Source organism: Nycticebus coucang, chromosome 10, assembly GCF_027406575.1.
Source record: "Nycticebus coucang isolate mNycCou1 chromosome 10, mNycCou1.pri, whole genome shotgun sequence".
NCBI classification, from domain to species: Eukaryota; Metazoa; Chordata; class Mammalia; order Primates; family Lorisidae; genus Nycticebus; species Nycticebus coucang.
Window position 1 is genome coordinate 81034829 of NC_069789.1, and position 21726 is coordinate 81056554.

At 44.6% G+C, this 21726-nt stretch overlaps 1 pseudogene; it reads right to left on the reverse strand.

The window, feature by feature from the left end:
- Window positions 1-289: 289 nt before the first annotated feature.
- Window positions 290-21416, reverse strand: LOC128597242 (major histocompatibility complex class I-related gene protein-like; annotated as a pseudogene).
- Between the last annotated feature and the right edge of the window lie 310 nt (window positions 21417-21726).

The following is a 21726-nucleotide window of genomic DNA, read 5'->3' on the forward strand; positions in this document are numbered from 1 at the left end:
AACTCATCTCTCAGGCTGAAAATAGAAGAGGAAAAACCAAGACCTTTCTCAGAAATAAGGGAAGGATCAGAACTGGGAAATAGTGGGAGCAAGAAGAGAGAAGTAAAGGAGTCCAGGCCTGTGATGGGAGAGCTCAGGAACCCTACGATGGAGGTGTCTGGCCCAGGCAAACCATGCCTGACTGCCACACTGCTCTCCAAACAGCCTTCCCTCCCTCCCCGTCACAACTGTCATTTAAATGCACTGTGCCTTGGTCTGATTATGCTTAAAAAATAAAAATAAAAACCAGATAATAAATGTAATGGAGTTTTTTAAAAAAAACAAAGAACAGAGTTGAACAATTTTCTCATTCAGTGTTCTTGATCCAAAATATTCTATAAGGGCAAGTCAAAGCCCCCAAATAATTGTAGTAATAGCATAGATCTTTGTTTTTGTTTTTTTTGTTTGTTTTTTGCTTTCAATTTCATCTGGCTTTCATTCTTCTTAGTTTGAAGGGGTTTTTTTTTTTTTTCTTATTTTCTTTTTTTTCTGTTCTTCCTTTAGCAATTCTCTTGCCCTTTCCCTCCCAAGTAGCTGGGATTACAGGCGCCCACCATGACGCCTGGCTTTTTTTTTTTTTTTGGTAGAGACGGAATTTCACTCTGGCTCACTCCTGCTCCTACTGGTCTCCAACCTCCAAGCTCAGGCAATCTGCCCGCCTCAGCCTCCCACAGTGCTGGGACTATAGGCATGAGCCACCATGCCCACCCAGCTCTTTGTTTTTAATGTTTAGATTATGATATCAAATATTTCATAAACTCTGATTATGGGGCATCTATAATCAACAATCATGAATTAATGAAGCCATAACACCCAAAATTATTAAGAATAAGATAATTTTAAACCACCTATAGTAAAAAGGAGGCTGCAAAATTTCAGCTATTTAAAAAAATCACCTTTTTATAATAACTCTTTTTTTTTTTTTTTGTTGCAGTTTTTGGCTGGGGCTGGGTTTGAACCCACCACCTCCAGCATATGGGGCCAGTGCCCTACCCCTTTGAGCCACAGGCGCCGCCCTATAATAACTCTTTTTATACTATAAAATCCCCCAGGAAGAAACAAAAATGCTGCCAGCACAGACCAGAATGTTTTGTCATCCCGTCCTTGTCCTTACCGCCCCTTTTCCATCTCTTTGAGCATATCATGTGTTAGGTACAGGGCCAGCCCTGGGAGCACAAAGAGGCTTTTGACCATCCATGATCAACTCCTTGACAAGAGAACTGTGTAATGACAGTCAAGAGATGTTTATATAGCTACATCACCTATAAACCTGTAAATATGTGCCTTTTCACTTTAAGTGCCCACCCAAAAATATACATGTATTATATCCTAACTAGGCAGTCCCCAAGTTATAAGCAGCTGATTTATGTATAACTTGCACTTACAAACAGGGGTTATTACAGTAAGTCCCTGAGTTACTAAAATCCAACTGATATACAACTCGTACTTATGAGTGGAGACTATTACAGGTGATAGGTAAATGTATCTGTTTCAACTTACATACAAATTCAACATAAGAACAAACCTACAGACTCTATCGCATTTGTAACCCAGGGACTGCCTATATTGTAAGTAGAAGCCATTCCGGAAAGACATTTGCATGTATTTCCTTCACAGGGCAATACTGCTTTAAAAATGGTATGGAAATTGCCCATGGGAATCCTTAAAACAAAATAAATAACATTGTGCTCTTATGCAATTTCACAGGCCCCAGAAAAGAGAGATGTACAGTTGGAGCTTAATCTGTGGGATTAGGTTGGGACAGTGGAACAAGGAGGAAGCCCAGCAGGTGAGTTCTTAGAGGCCTCAGACACTGAGTGTTTTTATCTGTGACTTTGACGATTAAAGTCAAGGAGCAGATGTCACAGTCAAGGTTAAGGGAGAGCAGAGGTCAAGCCTAGTATAAAAAGAGTGCAGGAGGAAAGTCATTTGTCAAAGTTAGGGGCACGGAAGCATCAAGACTGACGTGCACAGGCAGGCAGGGTGAGAGGAGTGGGGCAGATGGGTGAGTGAATGACACCCTAGGATAAGCAGCAAGACAGGCAGTAAATAAGGTGAGGACTTTGGGGGCTTGGGGAGAGTAGAGAGCATCCAGGGGATGTTAATTCTCTCAATGGGGCTTTATTTATTCCCAGGGCCTGTGTACAAAGTATGAGCACATGTGGGAAGGTGAGTCATGCCCTGCTACAATAAGCCAGTATGGGAAAGACAGAAATTAGAAGTGAAACCTCTTCTGAGACATAAACATACTATTATTTTCACATTAAAATACTGCAGCTGGGTCCAGGTCTCTGTAATTCCACTGGAGGTGGTAACATCATCTGATAATTATCGTTCTTCATTTCTCACTAAAGAATGAGACCACCTCCAGAGATCCAACCAGGCACATTTCCAGGATTCCAAGCTACCAGGCACAGTTGCCACGAAGAGCAGGGCAGTTTTGCTTTCTCTCCAGCCAGAAAATGTGTAAGATAATCGAGTCATTCATCAGCCACTGTAGAAACTTGGAGTGGTAAACCATGGGGTGGTCCACCCCAACCTGTGATATTCAAAGCTCTTGCACAATCAGCCTTCTTGTGAAAGAAGGTGAGTGAGAAAGGCTATTTTGTGATACACTGAAGTGCCTTTCATACCAATGTTCAAGCGGAGGCTGATGCCCAAGTCCAAGTCATTGGAGAAGACATGTCTGCTCTAGATGAGAAGGTTCCCTCCAGCTCTGAGACTCTTTCATCTATCCATAAATCATCATGGACAAATGGGATGTAATGGAAGTGTTGTGTCATGAGACAAGCTGTATTTAAAGCCAAATGAATAAAAATATTCCATCAAAAGATCCCGAAAGCTGACAGTCTTTTCGTGGTGCCTGTCTTTCTGGCATAAATGCTTAATCCCATACTACCCATGTATGTTGCGGGTATGGTCAAGAGTGTTGAGTACTAGTGTTGAGTCTCTGGAGGACACAGGAGACCATGGTTCCTAGAGGAAAGGGTACCGGAAAATGGGGACTCTACAGTCACCAGTCTGGTGCAGGAAGGCAGCTGACTCCATTTGGCTCTGGAAAGGAAAGAGATTTTTAGCCAGATATGTATGTTTCCTTACAGCTCAGAAATAAACTATGCAATGTTCAGCAAAATCTGAGAAGTAGGCATTGACAGTTTTAGCCTGTTTTGTCAAGATTCTCTTAGGACTTGACAAACTTTAACTCAAATTCACAAACTCCACAAGATAAAAAGCAGAATCACGCAGTCTGTACCACTCTTGAGAGAGAATTGTCGTGTAAAAAAAAGAAAAAGACTTTTTTGCTTCATTAGCTATCGTTTATTGGATTGGGATTAATACTATTCTTTATTTTAGAAGAAAACATTAATGATCCTCTAAATCTCTGGGCTGATTTTCTAGTAAAGGGGTATGTTTTACTTTGATCTAATAACATGCTTTTGTTCAATATCACCTAAACCGGGGTTGAGGTCCATGAAGAAAGCCAGGATCCTGGCCCACTCTTGTTCAAAGCCATGATCCAGGTCTGATCAGTCTTAAATTTCGATTGTCTTGAACAACTAGCAAAGCTGGAAGCAGAAAATAACCTTACAAGGCTGGACTGTAAGCTCTACGATGAGAAAGATCATGTCTGTCTTGTTCATGGCTATATCCCAGCAATAAGAACCATGCCTAGAACATAGTAGGTAATAAATACATATTTATTGAATGAATTATTTTTTCACTAGAATAGTAAGAACCTATATATCTCCTACTTCCCCTTCTCTTTTTCCTACTTCGAGTGCCATTTTCTAAAGGTATCTACTTTTAAACCTTTCATGTTTTGAAAAAATGAGTTTAGAAAGAAGAGGACAGGACTTTCATATGATTGGGATAGAAAAATGCTGACTGAAGTCCTAAAAGAAAGGGCAGTAATCACTCCTAAGTTAATAGTAATTAATAATAAAAAATATGGCTGGGGAAAAAAACAAGTCAAGATCACCGTATTTTCTCTGATCCAACTGCTAGGGGACAGTTCACTGGACAGAGTTGTATTATTTTGTTGATGTCAGGTATCACCTCTGAAAACAAGCCTTACCCACGCAAGCCTTACCCACGCTGTGTGTTCCCAGTATGGTGGGAGGGTCGTCCCAGGTCCTTCTGTGATTTGAAAGTGAGAGCTAACGTATGTTTAAGTGAATTCTACAGTGGCAAGTACATAAAATTAAACTCTCCAGAGCTACAGGAAGGAGGCTGAAGCCTCCTAGGATCCTTCCACATGCCTCACCTTGGGGCCTTGTTCTCCAGGCTAGAAGACCAATGCCAGCCAGGACCATGGGAAGAACAATGGACCCAAAGACGGCTTTCATCACCAAAGGGATGCTTTCTGATTCAGAAAGCAAGCAAAGTCCCCTTTCCCTTCTGTGTTAACTTTCTGGGACTTTGTCCCTGTGATCATCGGGAAACTATGTTCCAGTTGCTTCTCATTCATCAATCCGATAGGTAATAAAATATATACTTGTTTTCTCATGTTTAATTTAATATTTTTAAATTTGTAATACAGTCAGTAGCAATAGATAAAACCCATATAAACAAAAGCTCATTGGGGTCCCCAATAATTTTTCCAAGCATAAGGAAGCTCTAGGACCAAAGAGTGTGAGAACCGCTGATTCACAAGACCCATTCTAAAGCACACTGGGTGACACAGCCATCCATCCCCCACTCCCTAGCAGGCAGCCTGGCTCCCTGTTCACCCCTTTCCTCAGCCTCACTGCCCAGACAGCCATGACCCTGTCCTTACCCTGAAGAACCATGTGGAGGCCACAGTGCTCCACATAACAGGAGTAAACGTCACTGCTCCAAGGATCCAGCTCAAATGACACCCATGTCTGATAGGTTCCATCCCCACTGGGAAGAATGTCTCCAGAATCCATTTCTGGGACAATTTCTTCTCCATTCTTCATTCAGATCATGGAAATTTCTTGGGGGGTAAAAGCCCTGAGCTTTGCAGAAGAAACTTGTAATCCCTGGAAAAGTTTCTTTGCGATGTACTCTGACCAGCAGGGGTTCTAGGAAGAAAAAGCTGAAGTTAAATACAAGTGTCTTGTGGACCGAGCATGCAATATTAAAATGTGGCTTTCCCAATTAATATGCTTCATTGCAGGAAACATCTAAAACCAGGAATGACCTAGAACCCAGATTCATCATCCACAAACTTATGTGTTATTACTTCTTACCATGGCAGTGTGTGAGGTTCTAAGGAATGAGGGGTGAGCGGGGCTCTGTCCTCCAGGGGGAGAAAGCTATGTAACTTGGAGTATTTGGAAAGTGCTGGGATTGTTTATGTTTGAAATATTTTTCTACGTCAAGGAAAACCGATGAACAAAACATGTAAGTGACTGTCCCTGATAAATTAAACAAGATATTAGAATTCCTTGTACTCAGTTTTGTGTTTAGTGCAAATCAATACATATAACACAGCCTCTGCTACACTTTGGCTCCAGATTGCCTTGTGTACTCGGGCTGGCACTTTGACAACTGTCATCAGACACAAACATATGTAACAGATCATGTCATGGTTGTGCCCTCAAAAGGGCTACAGAAATTCATGTCATAGAAGAGGTCCGGCAGTGACAACAAAGAAGTATCCATTTGTGACCTTGCTTCCTCATGACCACTCTGTTAATTTTTTCCTGTGGTCCTGTCCTTAGCATTGCCTGGTGAAATTGGTCACAGAGCCATGCAGAGACTGGAGGGCCTGCTTCCATCTCACGCTAAGACTCGCCTCCTCACCTCCACCTTATCATCTGCCATCCTGATACTGGGAAGAGCCCTCATCTCTACAATACTCCCCTTCTCTTTTTCCTGGGGCATGAAATTTAGTAATACGAAAAGGTTTTCCAACAATAAAAATAAAATAGATATGCCACCAACAGACTGTGCTTTTTTGACAGTGCCTGTAAGAAACCGATCCTAGCTCCTCCTTTCGGCCAAAAGGTTGAGAACTCATTAAACACACATCACAGAGAAGAGGCTTGAAGGGTGAGCAAAAGTCAAACTTCCCACCTTGTTGTGTCCGAGAGCTTTCTGTAGCATGATACAGATATTTCATTTTGAATAAAAGGGTCATACATGAAAAGTTCTGTATTAACTAAAAGTTGGCCAATTAAATCACATCTTTAAGGTCTCAGAGGAGCTTTTTCCTGAAGGGAATCTTATCATTAACCCTCTAATGAAACCAAGACTCTCTTCTCTGTGCAGTACAGATTTTCTCTCTTGCTACTAAACAAGTTGTGAGAATAGCTCTACCACCTAGAGTAATTCCTAGCTTACTGTTGACCGGAGATGGAAGGATTTGCCTCCCTAGATCCTTCAAAAGGAGGGGCCCTTGGAGTCTCTCCATTCTGTCAATACAAGTGGAATTACTAAATATTGTGAAGATGTGCTAAAAAGTAATCGGGGGAAGTTCTCCTGGGGAGTCACAGATCACAACAGTCCAACCAGAGACACGGACTGCAGGGTAGACTGACGGCAGGCGTGCGCAGAACCTGCTGTTCTGGGGGTGTGGGGACAGGCCTCTCTCTCCCCTTTACCTGTTCTTTGGAGCACGTCTTTCCCGTACTCCAGGAATCTCTTTAGCCAGGTGACGCATTCTTCTTCTAGCCAATTCTTCTGATACTGTAACTCATTCTGATTGGCCTCCCACGCCCACTTGGTGACGTGGGCCACGTTATCTACAGCCATCCAGGACAGGGTGTCTTTATCGAAGATAAGAAAATCCTGCCCTCCCTATGCATACTGGAGAAACCCCGTGGTGCTTCCATCCTCCAGCACCTCATAGCCGGTCATCCTCTGGTACGTGTGATGCCCTGGAACACACGCCAGCCAGGGGGTGTGCACAGGGGCAGAGTGGGCTCCCAGACAGCAGGCTGGGGCCTGGCTGGGCATCCTCTGCCCTAACACTTCAGCCCACAGGCCTGCCTGCATCACTGAGTCCCTAGGAAGTCCCCCTTCTGTATCTGTGGAGCTGCTACCACTTGCCAAAGGAACCTGGAGTTTCCTGCCTTCGGGAGTCACCCTGCCGTGGGAATGATCACTTGATAAACTCTGTGGCTATTCTGAGTGTGGTGCAGGAGGGAGAGAAAGGCGGAAGCCAGAGATATCCGTGGGAAAATTAGTGTCATTATCCTAAGTGAGCCGGTCACTACCGGGCCCCCAGGAAGTGAGATACAGACGGGGCAAATTTAGGATGGGAAAGGAGGAGAAACCTGTCAGAACCCGAAGGGGAATAGGATGGGGTGGGGAGGGCTCCTGGGGAGGGGACCAACCACGTGGAAGGGGCACAGGGCAGATGGGAGGCACTGACCTCCAGCAACCGGGGTTTCCCAGGCTTTGCCAAAAGCCACCGTGAGTACAGGTCAGCAACTGCTCAGGGTGGAGGGCAGCCCAGGCCGCGAGCTGGGTGGGGACTGGCAGGGCAGCAGTCATGTCCACCGCGTTTTCACCTGAGTGGTTATAGCGCCTCTGCAGCGGCTTCAGCTCCACCTGGGTCGTCTGCTGCCAGCCCCTCAGCAGCTGCGTGGACCTCTCCCAGTCGTTGGGCAGCTATCTGCCATCCAGGGGGCCTTTGGCTTCTTCTGCTGAGTCACACTGTCATAGGTGGTGATGGGGTGAGAGTCCACGTACCCAACTGAAATAAACGCAGGGAGCCCATGGCCGGGATCTGAAACTCCCAGGCGAAAATATCTCAGAGAGTGAGTCCCTGGGAAGGAGGCAAAGAAGGGAGACATGTGGCGTCACAGCCGATCCCAGATCCCAGCCCGTGACCCCCACCCCTGCCTCCAGGGATCCAGCTGCTATTTCCTCTCACAGAATTACAGAACCCGGCAATTAGGGCCTAGAAAGGACTTCACAGCTGCAGCCCAGTGACTTGGAACCTTTTTTGCTCAGGTTTGGAAATTTAGGATGAAATTGTATATAGGAAATTTAGGATGAATTGTATATATTTGTAAGCAAAGTATAGAGCACCGCTCTTGTCTTTGGGGGAAGGACCAGTTGTTGGGTCCCCCTAGCAAGGCCCCCGCAGGAGTGAAAACCCGGAGAACCCCAGCCCCTTGCTTTACCAGAGAAGCCTCTAGATGGATAAATGAGAACGCCCACCCCACCCCCACCCTCCATGCAGGCAGGTATAGGCGTACACACACACACACATAAAAACACGCACACAAATGCACACACATATCAGCTGAATGAGAACACCCATATGAACTCAGGCCTCTTAAGAAAACTTTTTAAAAACAGTACTTTTCTTGTTACACCAAACCACCTCTGTTAATCCTTTTCTTATTCTTTTTCTACTTTTTCTTCTGGCTAAATATTGTTCTAAGGATGTAATAATCACTAAAGTTAAAAGTAAACTAAAATGAAACTGCCTGGTCCTCTCTGCCACTCCCACATTGAACTCTGAACTGTGCGGGAAGCTCAGGGTGTGGTGGAGATAGAGAAGGTGGTTTCAGAGTAGTGTGACAAGTGCTGAGAGGGGATCTGTGCCGTGTGGACACTGAGGAGGATGTCTTGGGGAGATCTCAGGGACAGGAAGGTGAGCAGGCTCAGAGTTTGGGAGGGGAAGTGGGGGCAGGGAAGGGGGACAGGGTGGAGTGTGCCTGGGAACCAAATGGCCTAGGACAGCTGGAACACAGAAACACAGAGAGGACAAGGAGAGGTAACCCCTGAGAGGCAGGAAAAGCCCAGGCTGAGGAGGCCACATCCCCCATACCACGCCAAAGAGCTGGTAGACAAAAGGCCCACAGCAATGATGGTGTTCTCCCCTACTCCCCCCGCTGCTGTCTGGAAACACCCACGTCTGAACCTTCTGCTCTTACCTCCTGTCACTTCCGACCCATCTAAATCCTTCCCAGTCATCAAAACCCATCTCCAAAAACACTCTCAGGACCAGCCGTGACATGTGCATGGAGGCCCACAGACCAAAGATGCAGATATTTGAAAGGAATAAATTAAGCTAACAAACGGTTAAATATGTTCTATCCTACTTTGAGAAATAGACTTTCAGATGACCTTGAAGAGCAAAATCAAATTTAAAAATATCAGACTTTGCAAAGTTTTAGGCAGAGAAAGCTGGCCTCCACCCTTCCTCCCCTGGCCCTTGGTCAGAGATCTGCCTCCTCCTCTTCCCACCCCTGGCTCCATCCTGCCCTACCACAATCCTCCTCGTGCCCACATTTAAACACCCCAGCTCTCTCATTCAGCCTCCATCCCCAGACACTGCCTCTTGGCTACCCCTTGGGCCCAGCAGAACTCTCCCATGAAGCACAGTTTACTCTTAGAAGGATGGGTCAAAGGAAGAGCTTGCTGTGAAGACCTCAGCAGCCCTGAGTCAACTGGGCAGGGGACTGTAGTTTCCTGGACATCTGAAGTAAGGTCTAGAGTGGAGGGACATAGACACATGGTGGCCATCTCCCTCGGTGGGTTGTGGAGGACCAGTGTGGGGCACTCTGAAGTGTAGGACCCTATCTGGGACTCCCTGGCCTTTGTCTAAGAGCTGTACTAGATACCACTTCCCCAAAGTCTTTCCAGATTGCCCAACCCAACGCTGCTGTCCCGTTCAGGAGCCCCCTTAGCACCTGGACCTTCTGACACGGCCCTATCCCTGCAGAGAACCTTGGGTGGGCGTCAGGCTTCTATTCCCCAGGCTGAAAACTACTTCATGACGGTCACTGTTTCCTCTTCTTCTATAAACATACAGTTTGGCAGGGGGGTGGGGGGCATATGCTCTTAAAATTAGCTCCTGGGCAAGAAAGTTTGTACAGACTTTTTCTTTTCTCTAAAACTGCTTATGAAAGAATTCATACTGTGCTGATTGTTTTTGAGAACTGACTACCCCAAGGCCACAGGGTCCCTTTACCTTCACTATTAGGGATCCAGGATACCCTGAGACTGAACCAGGCTTCCCAGGCTCCTTCTGGCTGATGGGTCCAGTTCTATAATGCCAGTGTAAGCGTTTCTTTTTCCCTGCTTCTCAAGCTGGGGTGGACAGTTCATCAAGGTTCCAAGTAGGTGCCCCTGCCCCCTCATAGCAAGGTTTATCCCCATGTCAGCTGGGCCCCCAGTGCCCCTCTGTGTTGCTCTGACCTTGTACTTCCCCCTTTCCCTTCCTGTGGTGGGTGGGGCTGGGGTTGGGAGGCAGCACAACGGAAACTTCTGAGGGTGTCATGAAAGTCTCTCTTCATAAAAGTGTTGGTTCTTAAGAAACCAAGACCTGGAGACAGAAGCAGAAGCAAAAATTCTATTGTAAAAGCAATAACTACCAAATTCTGCCTTCTCTCCTGTTTCTCTCTGCTTACCTTCTACCTTCTCATCCACCTTCAGGTACTGGGACTTAGCTTTTCTCCTTTGTATTTCTGCAAGGCCATGCACAGGGAGCATGCACACAGTAGGAGCTTGGAAAATATGTGGTGAATTGAATTGTTGAGGAACCACTTTATTTCTCTGCTTTAGAAATATGCTGAAATGGGTGGCGCCTGTGGCTCAAGGAGTAGGGCGCCGGTCCCATATGCCGGAGGTGGTGGGTTCAGGCCCAGCCCTGGCCAAAAAAAAAAAAAAAAAAAAAAGAAATATGCTGAAATGATTATGCACCTATTTAACCAGGAACTTACACTTTTTTTCTTGAGACAGAGTCTCACTTTGTCACCCCCAGTAGAGTGCTGTGGAATCATAGCTCACAGCAACCTCAGACTCCTAGGCTCAAGCGATTCCCTTACCTCAGCCTCAGAGTAGCTGGGACTACAGGCTCCCACCACAACACCCAGCTATTTTTTAAAATGAGGTCTCGCTCTCGCTTAGGCTGGTCTTGAACCTGTGAGCTTAGGCAATCCACCCACCTCGGCCTCCCAAGTGCTGGGATTACAGGCATGAGCCACTATGCCAGGCCTGGAACTTACACTTTTAAAAATACTTTTCAGCTTGGCACCCATAGCTCAGTGAGTAGGGTGCTGGCCACATACCCCAAAGCTAGTGGGTTCGAGCCCGGCTCAGGTCTGCTAAACAACAATGACAACTGCAACCAAAACACAGCCAGGTGTTGTGGTGGGCACCTGTAGTCCCAGCTACTCGGGAAGCTGAGGCAAGAGAATCACTTAAGCCCAAGAGTTTGAGGTTACTGTGAGCTGTGACACTCAATGGAGGGTGACATAGTGAGACTCTGTCTCAAAAAATATATATATACTTTTTTTTCATTAAAGGAAAGGCTGATGAATGGGGAGCAGAGCTGAAATCTGCTCTACAATCAATCTGGATGGTGTACATGCTTGAGTCTGCAATCAGTTTTGAAACAGTTCTATTTCTCCGCATCTGGAAAGGTTTTGTGGCTATTCTGGAGATACGAAACTATGTAAAGAAGGAAGCAACAGGAGAAACAAGTTACAAACATTAGTTCCCAGCTTTGTTATTATTCACTTGTATATGCAATACCTCTTCTGTGGCAGCCACTCTTCCAGGCCCTGAGCACACACCAAAAATCCAAACCAGATAAAAATGCTTACCTTAGCCTATAATCCTAACACTCTAGGAGATTGAAGCAGGTGGATTGCTTGAGCTCAGGAGTTTGAGAGAGACCAGCCTGACTAACAGTGAGACCCCATCTCTACCAAGAATTGAAAATCTAGCAGGGTGTTCTGGCAGGCCCCAGCAGTCCTACCTACTAGGGAGACAGAGGCAAGAGGATTGTTTCAGGCCAGGAGTTTGAGGCTGCTGTGAGCTGTGATACCATGGCACTCTACCCAGGGTGATAAAGTGATAAACTGTCTCAAAAAAAAAATTTCTGCCCTAGGTCAGACATGTGGCTCACGCCTACAGCCCCAGCTACTTGGGAGGCTGAGGTGGGAAGATCGCTTGGACCTGGGAGTTATCAGACCCACTGCACTCCAGCCTGGGTGACAGAGCAAGACCCTACCTCTGAAAAATAATACAAAGTCTGCCCTCATGGAGTCTACCTTCTAGCTGGGGAAAGGGAGGAAGACAGGAAATGCAAAATAAACAAAATATATAATATGTTTTTAAGTGCAGTGGAAAAAACTAAAGCTGCAAAGAGGAATAGGTAACAAAATTTTAAATAAGAAGGTCTGTTATAGAAAACCTCCCAGGAAGGGGACCTCTGAGCAAGGGCCTGCATTGAGTGAGGAAGTTAGGCAGCTATCTCTGGGGACAGCAGGCTGGGCAGGAGGGATCATGCCAAGACTCTGAGGAGCATGCACGTTCCAGGAGCAGCAAGAAGGCCTGTGGCTGCAGCTGAGGGAGTGAGGGGAAAGAGGCAGAAATCACGTGCACAGTTATACTTAGGGAAAAAACTCACAGAAAGCAGATTCCAGACAACAAAATGGGGGGAAAATGAAGGAAGCAAACAGATGCAGTGTTGGACTGGTGTAGAACTTCCCCAGAATCTGGGTTGTTTTTTGGTTTCTTTTTTAATGATTTTTGGGGTCTATATTCCTGGTAGTCTCCAGCAAGCATAAAAGAAGTATTAACAACATTACTGCCCAGTCGGAGGATTTTATTCTAAGTGTGTGTCACCAGCATCATTTCACATAATATTTACAACTCATGTAATTTTGCTTTCTTCTAAAAATACAACTTTATTAAAATCTGCATTATCCAGAGTTAAAGGAGAGAGAAACGCAGTCTGTTGATAGTACTGGCGGAGTACAGGATAGTGTCCTTTATTTTCTTCCACAACCTCAGTCTAATTCCTGGTTTGGGGATGCTTTTTCCCCACCAGCCAGCCTTGACTTCAAAGACTTCTTAGTCCCCCCAGGCTGGACTCTTATCTGCTGGTCACCGCTGTGCACCCCTGTGTACCCCTCGTGCAGCCGGCATGGCTCTGCTCTAGGACACCACAGCCTCCTGCTCTTCATCTGACCTGGGCCCAGTGACCCATATGGCGCTTGCACAGATACGTGGCTGGCTTGCTTCTTAGTGGGGGCTTCCAAAATGTTATCTCAGCTGTGACAGGAAGTTGGTTGATACGTGATAAGTCAGTAACTTGTAAGGTGGGGACAAGTTCATGGTATGCTCTCTTCTCAGAGTATGCTAAACCTTGCAGTAACCAATGTTCTACCAGAATATGTTGCCCAGATAATCAGATTTCTGCTATAAATATTAAGGTTGAGTCATATGAAGACTGGTGTCTGACCATTTTTGACCTACAAAAAATGCCAATTTCATACCCTTTGATCCAATTTTCTGATTCTCTCTTGTTGTTCCAATAACAACAAGAGGTTGTTGTTGAAATTCGGTTTCTCTCTGTGAACAAATCATCCAGCATTTGGCCCAGTTAGTGAGCTGAAATCTACACTTCAGAATTTGGTCTTCTGTCCAGGCCAGCGTCCAGGCCAGCGTGTTGCTCTCAAAGAGCATTTGCCGCCTGTAGTCCCAGCTACTCGGGAGGCTGAGGCAAGAGAATCGCTTAAGCCCAGGAGTTGGAGGTTGCTGTGAGCTGTGTGAGGCCATGGCACTCTACCGAGGGCCATAAAGTGAGACTCTGTCTCTACAAAAAAAAAAAAAAAAAAAAAAAGAGCATTTGCAACCCCGTCCTACCAGCGTCTGTTAGACACTTCAGGGGAACCTGAACAGCACAACCAAACCGCTCTTACACTAGGTGCAGTGGCAACTCTATAGTCCCAAATCATGTTCCCTTTAACCTGAAAATTAACCAATTGAGCCATTTTTAGAAAAGGCTGTGAAAATCACTGGATCATAAAATAATTATTAAAATATTTTCAGCCATTAATCCATGGGGGATTTTTAATTTATATAGTATCTACTATATACAGGAATTGTGAGGCAATCTCAGGAAGAGAAAAACAAATCAGACACTAGTTCTTTCTTCCAGGAACTTACCATATAATCAGGCAACTAAAGCATGTAACATAAATAAATGCAATGCAGTATCACATAGCCACAAGTGGTAAGTGCCACAAAGGAGTGCTCCAGCAGCTCAGAGAAGAGAGACCTGCTCTGACACACAGGGAGCCACTGGGGGATCCTCAGAGAGGAGGTGGCAGATCACTTGGGCCTTCAATGAGGCACAAAGGGCAGCAGCATCCTAATCATAACCATTATAGCTGCATTTATTCACTGAGCACACATCGCGTTAGGTAGCATTTTAAACTCTTGGTGGTAAATATGGATTTCATTTATTACACCCAAAAGCTTTTTGAGACAGGTCTTATAATTCCACTCCACAGGTGCAGAGAAAGTTAAGTAAATTACCTGAGATCATCCTTAGAATCCATACTATGAAAGTGGAGGAACCAGGCATCTCACTCCAGTCTCTCTGATAGAAAGACCCTCTACCTTAGACTTCCCAACCGTTGGGTGGCGCCTGTGGCGCCTGTGGCTCAGTGGGTAGGACGCCGGCTCCATATGCCGAGGGTGGTGGGTTCAACCCCGGCCCCGGCCAAACTGCAACAAAAAAATAGCTGGGCGGTCTGGCGGGCGCCTGTAGTCCCAGCTACTGGGAGGCTGAGACAAGAGTCACCTAAGCCCAGAAGTTGGAGGTTGCTGTGAGCTGTATGACGTCAGGGTACTCTACCCAGGGCGATAAAGTGAGACCCTGTCGCTACCAAAAAAAAAAAAAAAAAAAAAAAAAGACTACCCAACCCTCCCTAGTTTAGGGCACTTCCCCAACCCAGGCTCTGTTTTCTAGCCCCCGGATCATCACTTGCTCTCTCCTGCCCCCTTGTGTCAAGGGTGACTCACTGTCTCCAATCCCCCAGTCCCTGGGCCCGCAGGCTCCAGACCTTCCGACTTAGGGCAGAGGGTCCTGATTGGATCACTAAGTCAACCAAGTCCTGATTATTTGTTTGCCCTCCCAAGTGGCCCAATCCCTTAATATGGTCAAAATGATCATGATTCCTGGGAACTACTCTTTGGAATTTCTGGCATCATGAGAATGAGAGGGAGAAGTAGATGTCAGTATTTTTAGTTAAGAGGATCTTTGGACACTTCTCAAACTATGTTGTGATGTGTATGATTCTACGTGCAGAAAGAAATGTTAGTCTCCTCTCCTAACAACTCATATAACTACAAGGACTTGCCAAGAGCCTAAAAGTGCTGAATGTGACAGTTTGACTCTTAGCTACTCTTTTGAGGATACCCTTTTGAAGGTCACTAATGTCTCATCTTGTATAGGTTTTATTTTATTTTATTTCTTTAGACAAGGTCTCACTCTGTCACCCAGGCTGGAGTGCAGTGGCATGATCATAACTCTCTGTAGCCTTGCACTTTTAGGCTCAAGTGATCTTCCTGCCTCAGCCTCTCAAGTAGCTGAGACTACAGGCACCAGCAACAATGCCCAGCTTGTTTTTCTATTTTCAGTAGAGACAGGGTCTCACTCTTGCTCAGGCTGGTCTCAAACTCCTGAGCTCAAGTGATTCTCTCACTCTGGCCTCCCAGAGTGCTGGCATTACAGGTGTGGGTCACTGTGCCCAGCCAAAAGTGTTGTTTATTGTGTTAAAGTAGCTGCCGTGCATAGATGTGTGCATGGTGCCCTACACACACACCCAGCTATCTTTAAAAATTTTGTGGGGACAGGGTCTTGGTTTTTTGTACAGATTGGTTTTAAACTCCAAGCCTCAAGTGATCCTCCCACCTTGGCCTCCCCAAATGATGAGATTACAGACATGAGCCACCACGCTTGGCTTAGGTATTATTATTTTCTGAATTTCCAGTGAGCACGGCCTCTGAGCTAATTTCTAGAAGGAAGATTGGCAATAAATACATATATAATACCGGGTTAGGCATATAAACATATACATGTTATAAAGAAAATTAGAGCACAGAAAGGAAATAGAGTGTGGAGAAAGTTGATCTTTTAGATAGAGAGACCAGGAAAAAAGCTTTCTGAGCAGGTAAATGCAGTAAGTAAGTGAGCCATGGGAATAGAACTCTCCAGACAGAACGGCAAGCCTAATTCTTTGAGGAGTATGTACTTGAGAAACAGTAGGGAGACCTACTGTAAGGCCACATAGAGTTTTAGAAAATGAATGAATGAGTTATGGTGGTTTCTTCCCTCAGCTCTCTCCATATGCTTAGATGAACCATATGTCTCACACTTCCCAGGAGAATCTTAATTTTATAAATTTTATTCTTTTTAAATGATTCATTGAAGTTATAACAAAATGTGTACACTCTTGAAATATTTTTCCTAACAAATATAAATTTGGACATCAGAAAGTACTGAAGGTGACAGGTCCTTTAGTCACCTGTCTTAATCTGAGTTTCCAAAAATAAATGCACAAAGAGTTGTGTGTTTGATCTTTAACTCAGGATCTCTCTTTCCAGTTCATGGCAGCCCTGTAGGGTAAGAGGAGTGAGATCAAGTGAAAATAAACAGATATTTCAACCAGTCAAAAGAAAAATCTACAAATTAGTTGAGTTTCCCAAATTTAGATAGATTCAATGTCAACCAAGAAGAGGGCCTTAGGGGAGTGAAACATTGTCTTGGAGAAATGCCTATTGTGTGTACCTTGGCAACAGCTCCATGGAAACAGAATGAAGTCCAATAAAGTCTATAGCAAATGCCCATATTTTCTCATGTTAACTCTTTGAACTCAAGGTCATTTCTAAGCAGATAATCTGCAGGTCTGTCTTTTAACACTAGCCCAGTTGGCAGCTTAGGGAGCTTATCCATCATCAGTCTGTGAAGGACTCTTTCATGAAGTAGACAGATACAGCAGATTGGTACATCCATAACATTATGAGTAATATCAAGAAACCGACCTTGGTTATGTCAAGATGAAACACATAAACCATGTGAAAGCCCCCAGCCTGATTATACCCACCCATATCATCAATTCACAGTTTCACATAGGCTGAAATGAAGAACGGGAGAGTTGTAAAGCATGAAACACCTCTCAAACACAAATTCTGCAACTATAGTAAGCCACAGTTTCCAATTTGCAGTCATTATTGCTGCCCCTGCTCTCTTTGCCTCACAGTCAGGTAACTGCATTTCTTAGGGACATTATCTTTGAACGTAAGTTCACTTAGGAAGCATTTATTAAGCACCTATTGGACACTAAGTAGTGACAGAGAAATAAGAGAAAAATGAAGATATTTCTACTTGGGTTTAAGAATACTCTCAAAAGGGAGATCTTGTAAACAGAAAAGTATAGAACAGTAGACCTGTGAACAGAAGTAATGGGAGCACAAGGGAAGAAAGCAACACATTGGAGCTGACATTGGATTTATTTTGACATCTCCTGGAGTTGAGACCCCAAACACTGTATCTCCTCCCTATGTTTCCCCAGCGATCAGTGGTACAGAAGCACCTATTTGGAACTAACACTAGGCACAAATATTTAGTAGACCGAAGTCTTTTTTCATAACCTCAGATCCTTTCCCTGTCATTGTCCCTCAGAGCTCAGGAATGTTCAGTCAGGGTCCTGGTAGGAAATAGCCTTTCTCACTAGACCCAGAGAAAAACCGAGGCCTCATCTTTAAGGCCTGCCACAAAGGGATAGCAAGATTGTCATGTGGGATAACACGTTCAAGGAATACTGTTTCAAAGTATTGGAGAGTTCTTTGAGGATTACATACAGGTAATATATAAGCTTTTTAACTTCTAGAAATATCACCCTTACCTCCCTCCTCCCTTCCTCTTTCATATTCTGTTCTTACTCCCACCCTCCATCTTTCCCACTTCTGACTTAAATGATGAGACTTTCTGGATTAAATTTTCATGAAATCAGAGATTATGCCTATCTTGTTCACTGCTATATCCTCCAAAGGCCATCAATCATTATTTGTAGAATTAATACCCAAACGATTTGAAAGAGTGCTTTCCTGAAACGTTCATCAGTCAGCACCTGTGGCGGCAGCTGAGTCCTGAGTTCTGGGTATTGCCTGCCAACACTAGGAGCGCCAGCCCTCAGCCTGGAAAGCAGATGCCTAGGGCAGAGAAGCCTGATGTTTCCAGCCTATGGGCCTTCTCACATACCAAAATGCATCTGCTTCCATGGGCTCTGAAACAGTGAACTCTTCCTTTAATCCTAGCACTCTAGGAGGCCAATGCAGGAGGATGGCCTGAGGTCAGGAGTCAGAGCCCAGCCTCAGCAAGAACAAGACCCCACCTCTACTAAAAATAGAAAAAATTAGCCAGGTGTTGTGGCGGGCACCTGTAGTCCCAGCTACTTGGGAGGCTGAGGCAGGAGGCTCCCTTGAGCACTGGAGTTTAAGGTTGCAGTAAGCTACCATGATGCCACCACACACCAGCCTGGGAGACAGAGCAGGACCCTGTCTCAAAAACAAACAAGCAACCCCCTCCCCGAAGAATGAAACAAAACAAAAATAAAACAAACAAACAAAAAAAAACCCTTTCCTTCTACTCAAGTTAATACTGCTTACTCCCCATAAACAAGCCCAGAGCCATAGCTTTATCTTTCTTGGATCTTTTGTTACAGGTCGGGCTTATGGTGAGGAGGAAAAACAGAAAGAAACCCAAACAATGGATCTGCTCCACTGTTCAATGCCTGCGAGCCTCTGGCTACATCCTCAGGAGACTGGCTAAGCAACTATTTATTTTTTGTTTTTCTTGTAGTCTCTTCCACAACATTCAGAGACAAACTAAAAAAAAAAAAAAAAAAGGAGAAACTAAAGTAAAAGAAAGGACATGAGCAAAAAAGAAGGGAGACCATGCTCAGCAAGAAGGTGAGGAAGTTACCCAGAATCTTTGCAGAATGGCTTCCACCCCTGGGAAGGCGGATGACATCAAAATGCTAGGAACAGGAAATGGAAAACTGTTCAGGTAGACACTGCTTCTAAAGTTAGGAGTGTGGACGCACACTTTTGTGCCCTGGCGACTACATTTTTCACCACAAGTTTTGGGAAGCTGAAGCTGCTTCAGCTTTGGAATCAGGAGCCAAGAGAACTTGGGATACTCACCGGCATCGCTGGGCTTCACCGCAATGCAATGATGAGAGGCAACAGGAGCACCATCAGCCCCTCCTTAAAGCCCTTCTCTTTCCAGATTCTAGTAACTGGATGGGCACCCAAAAGCTAGCAGCTGTGGGAAGCCACTAACAGGTCCTCGTTGATTTCTTTTTGAGAACCTACTGGGGTGCAGAAGCTTCAGAGAGACCCACAGCGCCCTCTCCCAATAAGAACAGGGGAAAATAGGTAGTGTCATCAGTTGCTAGGTAGAATAGAGACAAAAATGAAAGCGCTTTCCAGCGTCTCTTTTAACCCTCTGTTGGTTTTAGACACCGCTTGTTCCTTTGGGTGTGCCTGTCTTCTCTCTGCTCCCAACTTCTGAGTATTTAAGGAACATAGTTATGTGCAAGACACAGGGAAACCAAAGAATAATAAGAGCTGCTCATTCAGGGAGCTCAAGTCCCTCCCTTTGCTTCTTCCCCTGGAGCTCAGATTTTTGCCCAAGGATCTTTGAGAAAGAGTTGCACAAAGTACCCAGGGCTTGGAACTCCCTGCTCTGACTCCCTACCAGGCATGCTGTAGTTCCTATGATTGATATAGCATGTATCGTTTAGATTGTCCTGTAATTTTTGGACAAAAAGTATGGCTTACCTGCTGCTCTACAATAAGCTCAAAAAAGTGCTTATTGAATAAAGGAAGGCAAGAGAAAGGCCTAAGAGAAGATTTTGAGGGGCAGCCACTTGCCTTGTTCACTTAGCAATCCCCAGCATGCAGTTGTGACAATGTTGTCAACAGGAGCACATGACAAGTTGGAAAACGCAGCTTCAGCGTGCCCAGGGAGCTGGGAACTGGCCCAGACAGGGAAGAGGAAGTAGAGGTGAATGGGAGAGATGTGCCCAGACAAGACCATGGGGCAGGCAGGCAGGCTTGAGCTCAGGTTCAGGGACCCAGCCATTTGACCTCGGGCAGAATCCCAAATTGCACTGAGGTTCAGTTTCTTCATCTTTAAAAGCAAATCCTGTCATACATTTTACAGAGGTGTTGAAGGATTAGATGAAGCCCTGTTTATTACGCACTTATTAGGGAGTAGAACCATTTGCTGTATGTTGGTTTCCTCCTGGGGTAGGCTGAGAATTGCCTGCTCCAAAAATGTCCACATCCTAATCCCCAGAACCTGTAAATATGTCATCATATATGGCAAAAGGGACTTTGCAGCTGTGATTAAATTAAGGATCTTGAAATATGGGGATTATCATGGATTATCTGGTGGGCCCAGTGTAATCACAAGGGTCCTTACTGGAGGGAGCAAAAGGGTCAGAGAAGGAGATATGAGGATGGAAGCAGAGGTCAGAGTGATGCCATTGCTAAAAGCAGAACATGAGCCAAGGAATGTACACAGCCTCCAGAACTAGAGAAGAGAAGAAACAGACGTCTTCCCGAGAGCCTCCAGAAGGAATGCAAGTCTGCCAATCAACTCTTTGATTTTAGCCGATAAGACACATTTTTGGCTTTTCATCCTTCAAAACTGTAAGAGAATTAATTTGTGTTGTTTCAGGCCACTAAGTTCGTGGTAATTTTTATAGCGGCAATGGGAAACTAATATACCTTCCTTTATCCAAAAGAAAAAAGAAGTCATAATGAAATTAACATCTGGTAACCTCTCAGCTTCCTGGCACCTTCTCTTCTTAGATATCTATATTTCTTTCATCCTTCCTTCCTTTGTTCTTCCCTTTCTTATTCATTTGACTAACATGAGCACTCATATATCCCTTTCAGAGATCCCTCCAATAGTCTGATGTTCCTCCCCAGCGCTGGAATTCCAAGGCAGTGTATTTGTCCTTTTCAATGTCTATTAATATCTTGTTCCAAAAATGCATACTGTAACATAATATGGTGCATTTGCATTAAAAGGTAGATATTTAAAAAGAGGATCTGGTGAACATGTCTTTTAATTTTTAAGTCATTTTATTCTAATTGCAAATATGAAATTAGTAAACTCAGTCCTCAATTACTTGGAAAACACAGAAAAAATCAGAGTGTAATAAGATACAAATCACCCACTGGCAGTAACCACTGTTAATATATGTCAGTATATGTCTTTTCAGTGGTTTTGCTATGACAATATATGTACATATATAAGCATACCATTTTTGGTTCATTTTACCAAAAGAGTTTCACACCCTATCTTATAAAGTCTTTTCAAATTGATACTTCAATCATCAATGTGAATTTTTTTTTTTTTGAGACATAGTCTCTCTTTGTTGCCCTGAATAAAGTGTTATGGAGTCATAGCTCACAGCAACCTCCGTCTTTTGAGCTCAACCAATCTTCTTGCCTTAGCCTCCCAAGTAGCTGTGACTACAGACACCCACCACAATGCCTGGCTATTTTTAGAGACGGGGTCTCACTCTAGCTCAGGTTGGTCTCAAACTCCTGAGCTCAGGAGATCCACCCACCTCGGCCTCCCAGAGTGCTAGGATGACAGGTGTGAGCTACCACACCTGGCTTCATCAATGTGAATTTTTTTAATGGCATGGCTTTACTAACTCTTAAAATTTTAAATAAATACATTTGATCATGATGAAGATCTTCAAGGACAAGGGAAGACAGTCCCACCAACCTGGGAAACATTGTTGTGGGAAGTGTCCCTCACACTCTCTTTGGGAAGAACAAAACCTACCTCTAAGAAATTGTCTATCATTAAATCTCAGGCTGTACTTTTCAGAGTGACTTGTGCTTATCTTGTTCCCTATGAATCTCTTTATG